This window comes from Jatropha curcas, chromosome 6 (genome assembly GCF_041381405.1).
Source record: "Jatropha curcas cultivar XTBG-Jc1 chromosome 6, XTBG_Jcur_1.0, whole genome shotgun sequence".
In the NCBI taxonomy this organism is placed as follows: domain Eukaryota; kingdom Viridiplantae; phylum Streptophyta; class Magnoliopsida; order Malpighiales; family Euphorbiaceae; genus Jatropha; species Jatropha curcas.
This window is the reverse complement of record NC_143156.1, coordinates 1,132,334-1,145,118: the sequence shown is the minus strand read 5'-3', so window position 1 is coordinate 1,145,118 and position 12,785 is coordinate 1,132,334. Positions and strand designations below refer to the sequence as shown.

Sequence of the window (12,785 nt, the reverse complement as noted above, 5' to 3'; positions counted from 1 at the left end):
GATTAGACCGGTCGGCCAGTATGGGGGATCGGCTCCCTGGTGCACACGTGAGAGGATGAGCCATGTGGGAGGACAGCTCATCGGGGGTTACGGTGACTCCACTGACCAATTTCCACGTGATGTGATTATGTGAAGATGTTAATAATTGTGAGTGCTGGTGATATGCCAATTGTGTGACTGGCTGTGTGAACATATAACTAGTCGGATGACTAGATTGATATATTTATACATTTGTGTGAATGCGTGTGTTGTGCAATAATTATTATTCTTTAACAAACTCACATCTCTTTTGTTTAAATCTTTCAGGAAGTAGCTCTTTCTAAATCCCAGCTATAACTCTACTCTTTCACTGTTAGAAAAGAGTTCTCTAATTTTAGTATCGATCTATTAAATAGATAAATGTCCGAAGACTTATCTGTATTCATTTGTTAGTGAACTCCGCAGTTATAGGATTTGTATATTTTTAGTCGTATATTATTATAGATGAAATCATTCTGTGAGCATATATTATAAATATTGTATTGTAAGCAGGGTAATTTGTAAATGTTTAAGATGTTTTAAATTTGGGCCGAGGTTTAATAGAATCTTGCGGTTTATTTTCCAATCAGTATGGGCTGAATGTTAAAAAAATTATATTGAGATAGTAAATTTTTAGTGTTTCAGGCTTACTACGGGCCTTGGGGGCCTTAAGTTTATCTGGGCCTTAGTGCCGGTCCGGCCCATGGATTCGGGTCGTGACAACCTATCACTTTAAGAAGTGGGATAGCAATATATATATATATATAAAAGTAGACGAAGATAAAAATTTTTTTCCTTTAAAAAAACACTTTGAGATAATTATTCAATTTCCTACATAAAAGAAAATAAATTTTAATATTGACATTGGTAAGGTCTTGGTCTATCTAAAATAATTAACTATACCTTCTTCATCTGTTATCTAATTAGCAATGAATAATATAAGAATATACATTTTAACTTGTAATTAAAATTGCACTTATTAAGCACTCACATTAAAAAATTATACTTACCAAATACTTAATGATTAAAAAAATGTGAAAATTCTCGTTCAATAATGATAGTGATTTTCGCAAGTGTACAAGATCATAACAAGTAATATAGAATGAGTAGAGTGTTGGCAAATATATTTTAGATCATTCTTCTTCTAGCTGTACACTTTGTTATTTGAATTCATAGTATCCATTGTTTGTATTTTGAATTGTATAATTAGATTTAATTGTACCAGTTTTAGCTTCCGTTGTATATATTGATACACTGTCAATGAAAAAAGTATTCTCTCTCTTTCAAACTCTCTTCTGTCTCAACTTATATTCTACATGGTATCAGAGCACAATAGCTACTGATCCAATTTTTTTTTCTCTTCTCTTTTGTCCTTTTGGCTCACAATGGCTAACAGCAGGAACAATAATGGCGTGCAAAATTATACTGACCCCTTAACCAATTTAATCATCATTAACACTGCCATACAAACACCAATCAAATTAATAAACAGCAACTATCCTTCATGGAAACTTCAATTTCAAACCCTTCTTACTGGATATGATCGTCTTGGTTATATCAATGGATCCAAACCTTGCCCTCCATCAACAACAACAACTAATGAGGATATCACTCCCAACCCATCTCACCAATCTTGGATTAGACAAGATCAGTTAATTGTCAATGCCATAGTTGGCTCCCTCTCTCCCAACATTATACCTTTCATAGCCATTTCGGCTACCGCCAAAGAAGCTTGGGATATATTAGCCGCCGCCTATGCCAAACCATCCAGAGGACGGATCAAACACATCAAGACACAAATAAAATCCTTGACCAAAGGCTCCATGACAATAACAGATTTCTTACATACCATTAAAGCTCGAGTAGATGAGCTGGCCACATTGGGTTCTCCAATGGATATTGAAGATGTTACTGACATTGTTTTTGTAGGTTTAGGTGATGCTTACAAAGAACTTGCTCGAGCCATTCAAGCTCGAGAATCATCCATCACTTTTGAAGAACTTCACGAAAAACTTCTCACCTTTGAAATTACCAATGCCAATACTGAATCATCTCACTTCCCCGCAACAGCAAACGTAGCCACTAAACCAATCACCAACAACCGCAATCAACCTAATTACCGATCCACCAACAACACTAATAATTATCCAAACAACCGATCCTACTCCAATCGAAACAATAGAACCCCTAGACCCTATCTTGGCTACTGTCAATTGTGTGGCATGCAAGGTCACACTACAAAACGTTGTCTCTCTTTCCAATTGATTCCAAACCAAGTTAACTCTCTTCCTGCATCACAAAATAAACAAAGAAATTCATGGAAGCCTCAAGCAAATGCAGTAGTTACAACCAATAATAATCAAAGTTGGCTATTAAACAGTGTAGCGAGTCACCATACTACTGTTGACCTGAGTAATCTTACTTTACACTCACCTTATCAAGGATCAGATGAGGTCACAATTGGAGATGGCACAGGTTTACCTATAAGCCACACTGGTTCTGTTTCTTTACCCACCTCAAACTCACTTTCAAATTAGATAATATTCTTTGTGTCCCTTCCATAAAGAAAAACTTAATCTTCATTTCTCAATTTTGCTCAACTAATTAGGTTTCTGTTGAACTTTGCCCTAAACATTTTCAGGTGAAGGATCTATGCACAAAAACAATTTTACACCAAGGAGCTATGAAGGATGGAGTTTATGAATGGTCTATTTCAAATCAACCGACCACCCAACCTATATTAGCTTTTTCAACTTTCAAAGCCTCATCCTCTTCTTGGCATCAACGTCTAGGTCACCCTGTGTTTTTGATTCTTCAACATATTGTTCAAACTAATAATTTAGAGTCCAATGTTTCAAATAATTTTTCTTGCAATGCTTGTTCTTGCAATAAAGCTCATCAACTTCCTTTTTGCAATCGTCTCTGTCTACTACTAAACCGCTTGAAATTATTTTTTCCGACGTTTGGACATCACTTGTTTATTAATTGATAATTTCAAGTACTATGTTGTGTTTATAGACCATCACACAAAATATATTTGGTTTTACCCATTAAAAGCCAAATCTGAAGTTAAAGATGTTTCTATTCGATTCAAGTCAATTGTTGAAAAAGCACTTTGAGCACAAAATTAAAACATTGTGCTCTGATCATGGAGGAGAGTCCACTGCCTTAAAATCTTTTTTGGCCAACAATGGAATTTCTCACCTAACCACACCACCACATACACCTCAACATAATGGTTTCTCCGAAAGAAGGCAAAGACACATTATGGAAACTGGTCTAACCCTCTTACATCAAGCCTCCATTCCCCTACAATTCTAGTCATATGCTTTCAATACTGTAGTTTATTTAATAAACAGGATGCCCACAAAAACCTTGAGCCTTGTGTCACCTTTTGAAAAACTCTTTGGCTGCAAACCCAATTACACTAAACTTAGGATTTTCGGGTGTCTATGCTATCCTTGGACTTGGTCATATGCCTCTCACAAACTAGAACCTCGGTCCAAACCCTGTGTCTTCCTTGGATATTCTCTCACTCAAAGTGCTTACCTGTGTTACCATATTCCAACGTCCAACATAATAGTGTCCAGACATGTTCAGTTTGTGGAGTCCATGTATCCCTTTTCCATATCTCATTTGAAGAAATTAGAATCTCCATCCATCTCTTTCGCTAATTGGACTCCACCAGTTATTAAAATTCCTTCCGTGACTACAGCTATCCCCATTCCATCCTTGGAAGGCAACAACACAGTAGACGTGTATATGATTTCTTCACCGAATCCACCCCCTTTCAACACAACCACCACCACCAACACTTTTTTAACACCCAACACTGTCCAATCCAATCGACCACCTCCTCCCCTTCATACCATGACTACAATATCCAAAAACAACATTAAGAAACCCATAACCAAACTCAATCTCACAGCTCAGTTGACCAAAAGCACCATTGATCTAGAACCAAATTCGGTGAAACAGGCCCTCTCTGATCCCAAATGGCGTAAGGCCATGAGTGCATAATTTGATGCTCTTGTCGGTAATGGCACATGGGACCTCGTTCCTGCTGCTTCTAGTCAAAATATTATTGGTTATAAGTGGATTTTCAGAATCAAAAGAAATTGTAATCGTTCTATTGCCAGGTTCAAAGCACGGTTGGTGGCACAAGGCATCAATCAACGTCCTGGCATCGACTACCATGATACTTTCAGCCCTGTGATTAAGCCAACTACAGTTCGGATTATTCTTAGTCTGGCGTTAAGCAACAAATGGACTCTTTGTCAATTGGACGTTAACAATGCTTTTTTACAGGGCACTTTAACGGAGGATGTCTATATGTCTCAACTAGCTGGCTTCATTGATAAAGATTTTCCACGTCATGTTTCCAAGAGCCTGTTATCATGAACTATGAACATACTTGCTTGATTATGGGTTTCACAATTCACTTGCTGACACCTCTCTCTTCATTTTTCATCAGGGCGATATCATCCTATATTTATTAGTTTATGTAGGTGATATTATCCTCATAGGATCTCATCCCACATTTGTTGATCAGTTTGTTAAGAATCTTTCTGAAAAGTTTTCTCTCAAAGATTTGGGTTTCCTTTCATATTTTCTTGGTGTTGAAGTAGTTCCAAATCAGCTGGGGGTGTTGTTGTCTCAAAAACGATACATTAAGAATCTTCTCACATGCACCAATATGCTTGATTCCAAACCAGTCAAAACACCTTTACCTTCACCCTTCACAATCACTAAATATTCAGGCACCACATTGGAAGATCCTACAGAGTATCGCATGGTGGTAGGGAATCTGCAGTACTTGTTAATCACAAGACCAGAGTTGGCTTTTGCAGTAAATAGATTATCTCAATATATGCAGTCACCAACATCTGAACACTGGTCCATGGTCAAACGGTTGCTTCGTTTTTTGAAAGGTAGAATTGATCATGGTCTTCAATTTCGTAATCAATCACCTCTGTCATTATTACATGCTTTTTCTGATGTCGATTGGGGTGGCAATAGAGATGATTGGTCCTCTACAACAGTTGATGTTTTATTTTTTGGGCAAGAATCCAATTTCATGGTGCTCTAAAAAGCAACGAACAGCAGCTCATTTTTCTACCGAGGCGGAATAGAGGGCAGTTACGGCAACAACAGCTGAAATAATTTGGGTTTGTAATTTGTGAGAGGCCTTGTCCAAAATGGTTATCTTCGGGTTTCTCATGTTTCAAGTCATGACCAACTAGCTGATGCTTTAACCAAGTCTCTAACGGGTTCAAAATTTCAGATTTTTCGAGACAAGATTGGAGTTTCTTCTCGACCTCCATCTTGAGGGGGGAATGTTGGCAAAGATATTTTAGATCATTCTTCTTTCAGCTGTACACTTTGTATTTTGAATTCATAGTATTGTTTGTATTTTGAATTGTATAATTAGATTTGGTTGTAACAACTAGAGGTTTTGTAGGTAATTAGTTTTAGCTTCCGCTGTATATATTGGTACACTGTCAATGAGAAAAGTATTCTCCCTCTTTCAAACTCTCTTTTGTCTCAACTTATATTCTACATAGAGTATCGTATCCACAGGGATTGTATACAAAGTACCAAAATTGTATTAACCTATTATTATTTAAACAGCAATAAGGGAAATTATTTCAAGAAATTAAATTAAACAAATAAAATAGAATAACAAGAAATCAAGTAAGGCAATTTTTGATTAAAAGAAATTAAGGATTTAAAGTTAATAGGAATTTTAACTTCACTTAATTCTATAAAATTTATTTTATTAGTTCGTTAATCAATTTTAATTGTTCAAGTAGGGAAAACAACCCTAAAATCACTAACAAGTTCTTCCGATGTATTGTTAGCTATTTTAACCCGGTCTAATAACCTATCTTCTAATAGCGCAATCAAACATGAATTAAATCATTAAGTTTTATGGTTTGTTTTATGAATTCATAACCTAAGGTCATTAACTTATGAAAACCCCACCATGAGTCAAACCATATAGCTTCCGCATCAATTTTATTATTCTCATGTAATTTGTTGCCTTTTTAGATCAAAAACCATTCTCCCGATAGTGATTAATGAAATAAATTAATCCAGGGGAGAAACTCTGCCTGGAAGCATTAAGTTCAATAATAAATTATATCATGAACAAGGAAAAGCAAATCTAATATTATAAATTGGAATCAAAATTAAGCTACATCAAATCCCTAGTATGAGAGTTTAGTTTGACATAGCAATTAAATAAAACTCAATTAAAATTGATAATAATTCCATAATCAATATGAATGATGAAAAGTAAAAACAAGATTAAGAGTTTAGAGATAAAAACTAGTTAACAAATAATGTGGACGGCTTCCTTGAATCTTCACACAAATCTTGAATGCTTGAAGTTTTGGAGAGAGAGAGAGAGAAAACAATAGGACAAAAAGATGGAATATACAATGAATGACCCTTCTCTTTATATATACTTCCTGGGAGAAAATCCGACTAATTAAAGTAATTATGATTCAAGGATGTTTTACACAAAAACATAAATAAAATGAATTAAAGTAATTAAAACTACTAAAATTCCTAATAAAAACTATATTAAAAATACTATAACAATAACACCTATCAAATAATTTATATCAAATAATTAAAATTTTGTGTAAAATTTTGTTTTGTATAATCATCAAAATCTCAAGATAAAATTGACACTTGAGCCAACAATATATATATATATATATATATATATATATATATAGAGAGAGAGAGAGAGAGAGAGAGAGAGAGAGAGAGAGAAAGAGAGAGAGAGAGAGAGAGAGAGAGAGAGAGAGAGAGAGAGAGCCATTTGCCTATAAATATATATGATCTATAAATAAATAAAAAATAAGTAGACGAAGACTTTGAGAATTTTTTTCCTTTAAAAAAAAGACTTATAATTATTCAATTTCCTCCATAAAAGAAAATAAAATTTTAATGTTGCAATTGGTAAAGTCTTGGTCTTTGTTAAATAATTAACTGTAACTTCTACATCAGTTATCTAATCAGCAATGAATAATTTAATAATATTCCAAGTCACAGTTTATTTCCTATATGTCTATATAAAGATTCACAATCCTTTGGTTTGCAGACACGAAAATATTTCACAAAAACATTCTAGCAAAGTTCAAGTCTCTCTAGTGAAACAATGTCGACTCAAGGAGGAAACACTCAAGGAGGATGGGGTGGCAATACTCAGGGAGGAAACACTCAAAGTGGAGGTGATGGGAATACCCAAGGTGGTAATACTCAGGGTGGAGGATGGGGTAATACCCAAGGAGGGAACACTCAAGGTGGAGGTGGTGGCAATACTCAGGGAGGGAACACTCAAGGTGGAGGTGGTGGTAATACCCAAGGTGGTGATACTCAGGGTTGAAATATGCATATTTTCTATGTTTAAGTAATTTCAGGTGGTGGTAATACCCAAGGTGTTGTTTTTGTTTTTCTTTTGTGTGAAAGGTGAGGTTAATTATGAGTCTTATTGCTCATAATGTACAACTCACGATAATAAGAGTGTTAATGTGCTATGTGTATTTTGCATAATTGATCTTCAATTTATGCAAATACTATTTCTAATGAAGAAATTTCAAGTTTCTATTACTCATCGATTATTCATAATTATTTATTGCTGTTAGTTTCGACAATAACTATATAAACCTCTTAATTAGGTTTAACTAATAAATAAAAGTTGAACTAATAAATAACTGTAATAGGTCAAGACAAACATAAGTCATCAATCAACAAAATAATGCGATAAGTCGTTAATAATGAAATTATATACGATAAAATATTAAATTTGCAATAATATAAATAAATTCATTAGTTCCTTTCCTATTTCGTATTGATAAAATAAAGACTATAAATATATATGATCTATAAAATATTAAAATATATATGATCTATAAAATATTAAATTTCCAAGTCACAGTTCATTTCCTATATGTCTTTATAAGGATTCACGATCCTTTGGTTTGCAGACAAGAAAATATTTCACAAAATCATTCGAGCAAAGTTCAAGTCTCTCAGAAACACTCAAGGAGGATGGGATAACACTCAGGGAGGAACTACTCAAGGTGAAGGATGTGGTAAAACCCAAGGAGGAAACACTCAAGGTGGAAGATATGTTAATAACCAGGGTGGAAATACTCAAGCTGGATGGGGCAACACTCAGGGAGGAAATACTCAAGATGGAGGAGAAAGGAATACCCATGGTGGAAACACTCAAGGCGGAGGAGGGGGAAATACTCAGGGTGGAAACACTTAAGGTGGAGGCCGGAGTTGCTACAGATAATACTTATAAGGAAACACTCAAGATGATGGTAGTTATGGTAATACTCGGGAAGGAAAAAATAAGCATATTTATTTTCTATGTTTTAAGTAATTTCTACTGGAATGAATGGTGTTCTTTTTTTTTTTTTCTTTTTTTATTTTTTTATTTTTTTTTATGTGTGAAAGGTGAGGATAATTATGAGCCTTATTGCTTATAATGTGTGACTCACAAAATAATAAGAATTTTATTGTACTTTGCAGAATTGGTCTTCAATTTATGCAATGCTATCTCTAATTAAAAAATTTCAAGTTTCTATTCCTTATCAAGTATTTATAATTATTAAGAAATATAAATACTTAATTAGGTCAATAATAAGAAATATTTAAGTGAAAATATTTAACCATTAAAAAAATATATATAAACCTCTCAAATTCTGCAAAATTTTTTGCTTAAACAAATTTATTTTACGAGGGAATTTATTTAGAAAGCAAAGAGAGTAATTTTAGAAGGAAGATGTGATAGATACTCCATTTATCTTGATTAAATTATAATTTTTATAAGATAATCACTCCGTCCAAAATTATTTTCAAACATCACCTCATTTTTATTTTCTGCATAGGTTAATTTAATCAAGTCTTTTCGTTAAAAGTAGAGTTGATTTTCTGTGACTATACTAATGATAATTATCAACAAAATGTAGACCAAGACTTTGCAAAGTGAAAATTAATTAATTTTATTTATACAGACATTAATGATAATTATCTACAAAATGTAGACCAAGACTTTGCAAAGTGACATTGTTAAATTCCTTCTAAGCATAAAATAAAGAATGACTTCTTCCTTTATTTATGTAATTCCATATTCACATACTTTAAATATGAACTAATCCATAATATTATAAGGAAAGTTTAGTAGCAGTTCCAACTTTTATATTGACCTAATTAATCCTTAAATTTGTAAAATTACAGATATCGGACATTTTAATTTATAATTAAAATTGCACTTATATTAAAAAATTATACTTACCAAATACTTGATGATTAAAAAAATGTGAAAATTCTCGTTCAATAATTTATATCAAATAATTAAAATTTTGTGTAAAATTAATTCATTAGATGCGGCTTTACAAATTGAAATATTTAAAAAAAAATGTAATTTTACTAGCATTAAAGGTCTAATGTAATTTCCTTATAAATTTAGGAGTCAATTTAAAATTTAAGGCATCAATATAGGATTTAAATCTCATTTTTTTTGTAATTAAGATCATAATATCTCATTATAGTTGTGAAAGATTATTTTAAAGTAACCAATATAATAATCTGAAAAAATTAGGAGAAGTAAATCCTATCCTATTTATAAGAGAAGAAATCGCATACAAACAGCGTTCTTTGTTTTTTTTTTTTTGAAAACAAAAGCGCATGGATCCCACGCTTGAGTGGTGAATGCATGTTTCCTGAAATTATCTCAAATCAAATTTGGAATAATTAGGTTAAGTTTATACCTATCACTTTAAGAAGTGGGATAGCAATACGAAATGAGATGACCATAATGAAAAACAACAATGAAAAGACTTTTTAAGCATTAAAAACTTTCTATGGCATAATGAGATGACCATAAATATAATGATGTCTTATATAAATAGTAAGGCTGATGTTTTGATTGATATCATTCTCTTCACTTCTATGTAATTTGTAACCTCTATTTAGATCAAGGTATAAATGATATATTATAAGAAGTTAGAAATTAAAATTCCTACCATTCTTTTTAATTTAATAATTTCTAATTTTATTATACATGTAAAAGAACCAAACCATATATATAATCAATTGGTCAAAATGATTAAACATTCAAAATTCAAATATCAATACTCAACAAAGCATAAGACTTGATTCTTTCATGAAGATGTATACTAATTAATCCTTTCAAAACTATCTTGATTTAATATATATTCCAAATTCATTTATCTCATAGATTTATATATACAACTTCAATTATACGCAGGTGTACAAATAATTAATAATAATACAAATCGAATACGAAAAAATTGGAAAAAGGAAAAATAATCTAACATTAAACAACTAGCATTTGATCTTGTCTTCAGCAGCAATGGAGTCCTTGCAATGAGCAATTACTGCTTGAATTGCAGCCTGCAATTCCTCCATAGTGCTATCACTAGTGGAAGAAGGAAGTGTCGCTGTTGCTACAAGAAGGCCACTATTTGTTGGAGATGTTCTCATGGAAGCAGGAGCAGAGTATTCTCCTCTTCTTCCTCTACCCAACTCCAGTTTATTTCTCAAGCTTAAATTACCTGAAAATGAATGGGATTGCCTATATATATATATATATAGGCAATGAGAGAGCCATTAGCCTATAAATTTATATGATCTATAAATAAATAAAAAATAAGTAGACGAAGACTTTGAGAATTTTTTTCCTTTAAAAAAAATACTTTGAGATAATTATTCAATTTCCTCCATAAAAGGAAATAAATTTTAATGTTGCAATTGGTAAAGTCTTGGTCTTTCTTAAATAATTAACTATAACTTCTAAATCTGTTATCTAATCAGCAATGAATAATTTAATAATATTCCAAGTCACAGCTTATTTCCTATATGTCTATATAAAGATTCACAATCCTTTGGTTTGCAGACACGAAAATATTTCACAAAAACATTCTAGCATAGTTCAAGTCTCTCTAGTTAAAGAATGTCTACTCAAGGAGGAAACACTTAAGGAGGATGGGGTAACACTCAGGGAGGAAATACTCAAGGTGGAGGATATGGTAACATCTAAGGAGGAAACACTCAAGGTGGAGGATATTAAATTTGTTTCCGTATCTAAATAAAGTTTCTAAATCTCTTTCTAATTCGTTTCTAGCTTTATAACATGCAAGTGTTGTTCCGTTTCTAAACTGTTTCTAATCCGTTGCTATTAGCAACAGTTCTGTCGGTTTCTACATTTCCGTTGCGAATCACGTTTCCTGTATTTTATATAACAATGATTTTTTACAGTTTTCAACTATCCGATAAGTATTTAATTGATCTAATTTTACAATTTGAAGTTTTTAATCGATCAAATAAAATATTTTATAAGTCTAATTTTATAACTTAAAGTATTCAATAAGTGTTTAATTGATATAATTTTACAAAATGAAGTGTTTAATTGATCCAATAAAATATTTTATAAGTCTAATTTTATAATTTAAAGTATTTAATGAGTCAAAGTAAAAGTTAAGAGTGATACAAAATGTTTCGTAAAAAGTCCATGGTGAATTTATGTATTGAATCTTTTTTTAATATCAGTAAAGTCTTGGTCTATCTTAAATAATTAACAATACCTTGTACACATGTCACCTAATCAACAATGAATAATATAACAATATTCCAAGTCACACTTCATTTCCTATATGCCTATATAAGGATTCACAATTTTCTGATTAGTCACAGTTCACTTCCAAGACACGAAAGTATTACACAAAAACATTCTAACAAAAGTTCCAAGTTCTCTCTCAGTGAAACAATGGCCTCCCAGGAAGGAAACACTCAAATTGGAGGCAGCGGTAATATTCAAGGAGGAAATATACAAGGCGGAAGTGGTAATATTAGGGGAGGAAACATTCACGGCGGAAATTCTCAAGTCACTCAAGCTGGAGATACCCCAAGTAAGAATCTACAAGGTGAAAATGCCCAAGAAGGAATTTTGTGTCAAATTGTATCACTTCTCAGATCAATATCAAGACTTTGCGGTTGTCTTCCATTAGTGTTTTAGCAATTTCATTTAGATGCAATTAATAAGGTTTTTTTTTTTTTTTTTTTTTTTTTTTTTTTTGTAAACCACCGGTGTCGAACCCTATTACGAGAGACGCCTAATCTGGCTCGGAGCTTAATTACAGTTAACCCTTCCCTGCAGGTGTGTCTAGTGGAGATCGAACCCAATAGCTATTCTCACATAGGCAGCCACAACTGGTAGGTTAGGAGTTTTATTATTAATAATGTGTAACTCACAAAATAATAAGAGTTTTAATGTAATTTGTATACTTTGCTTAAGTGATTTTCAATTTATGCAATACTATTTCTAGTGAAATTTTTTTTGTATTTCTAGTGATTTTCAATTTATGCAATACTATTTCTTAAATACTACTATATATACAAGTGAGAATAAAGAAGGTAATATTAGAATTGCAACAATTAAACCTTTTAAGTTAAAAGAACTTTTACGCGACTCATATTTATGTCTAATTTTATATATAAACAAGATGGTATTGAAGAAGAAAAAAAAAAAAAAAGAAAAAAGGAAGATGATGATGAAGAAGGGAAAAAAAAGGAAGAAAGCTAAGTTAAGGAGAAGAAAGCTAAGGTAAGGAGAAAAAAAAACATGAACGAGAAGTTAGATGAGAAAAAAATAAAGGGTTGGTGCTTAAAATCAAAATTTCAGTATTTAGTGATAGAATTTTTTGTCACTAAATGCTGAAATT

The 12,785-nt window shown here is 32.2% G+C and overlaps 1 long non-coding RNA gene across 1 annotated transcript; it reads left to right on the top strand.

The window, feature by feature from the left end:
- The first annotated feature begins 10,972 nt into the window (after positions 1-10,972).
- On the top strand, positions 10,973-12,405 carry LOC149495196 (uncharacterized). Its single transcript, XR_016321391.1, has 2 exons — positions 10,973-12,106; positions 12,221-12,405. It is a non-coding gene; the product is annotated as an uncharacterized LOC149495196 (long non-coding RNA).
- Positions 12,406-12,785: the final 380 nt, after the last annotated feature.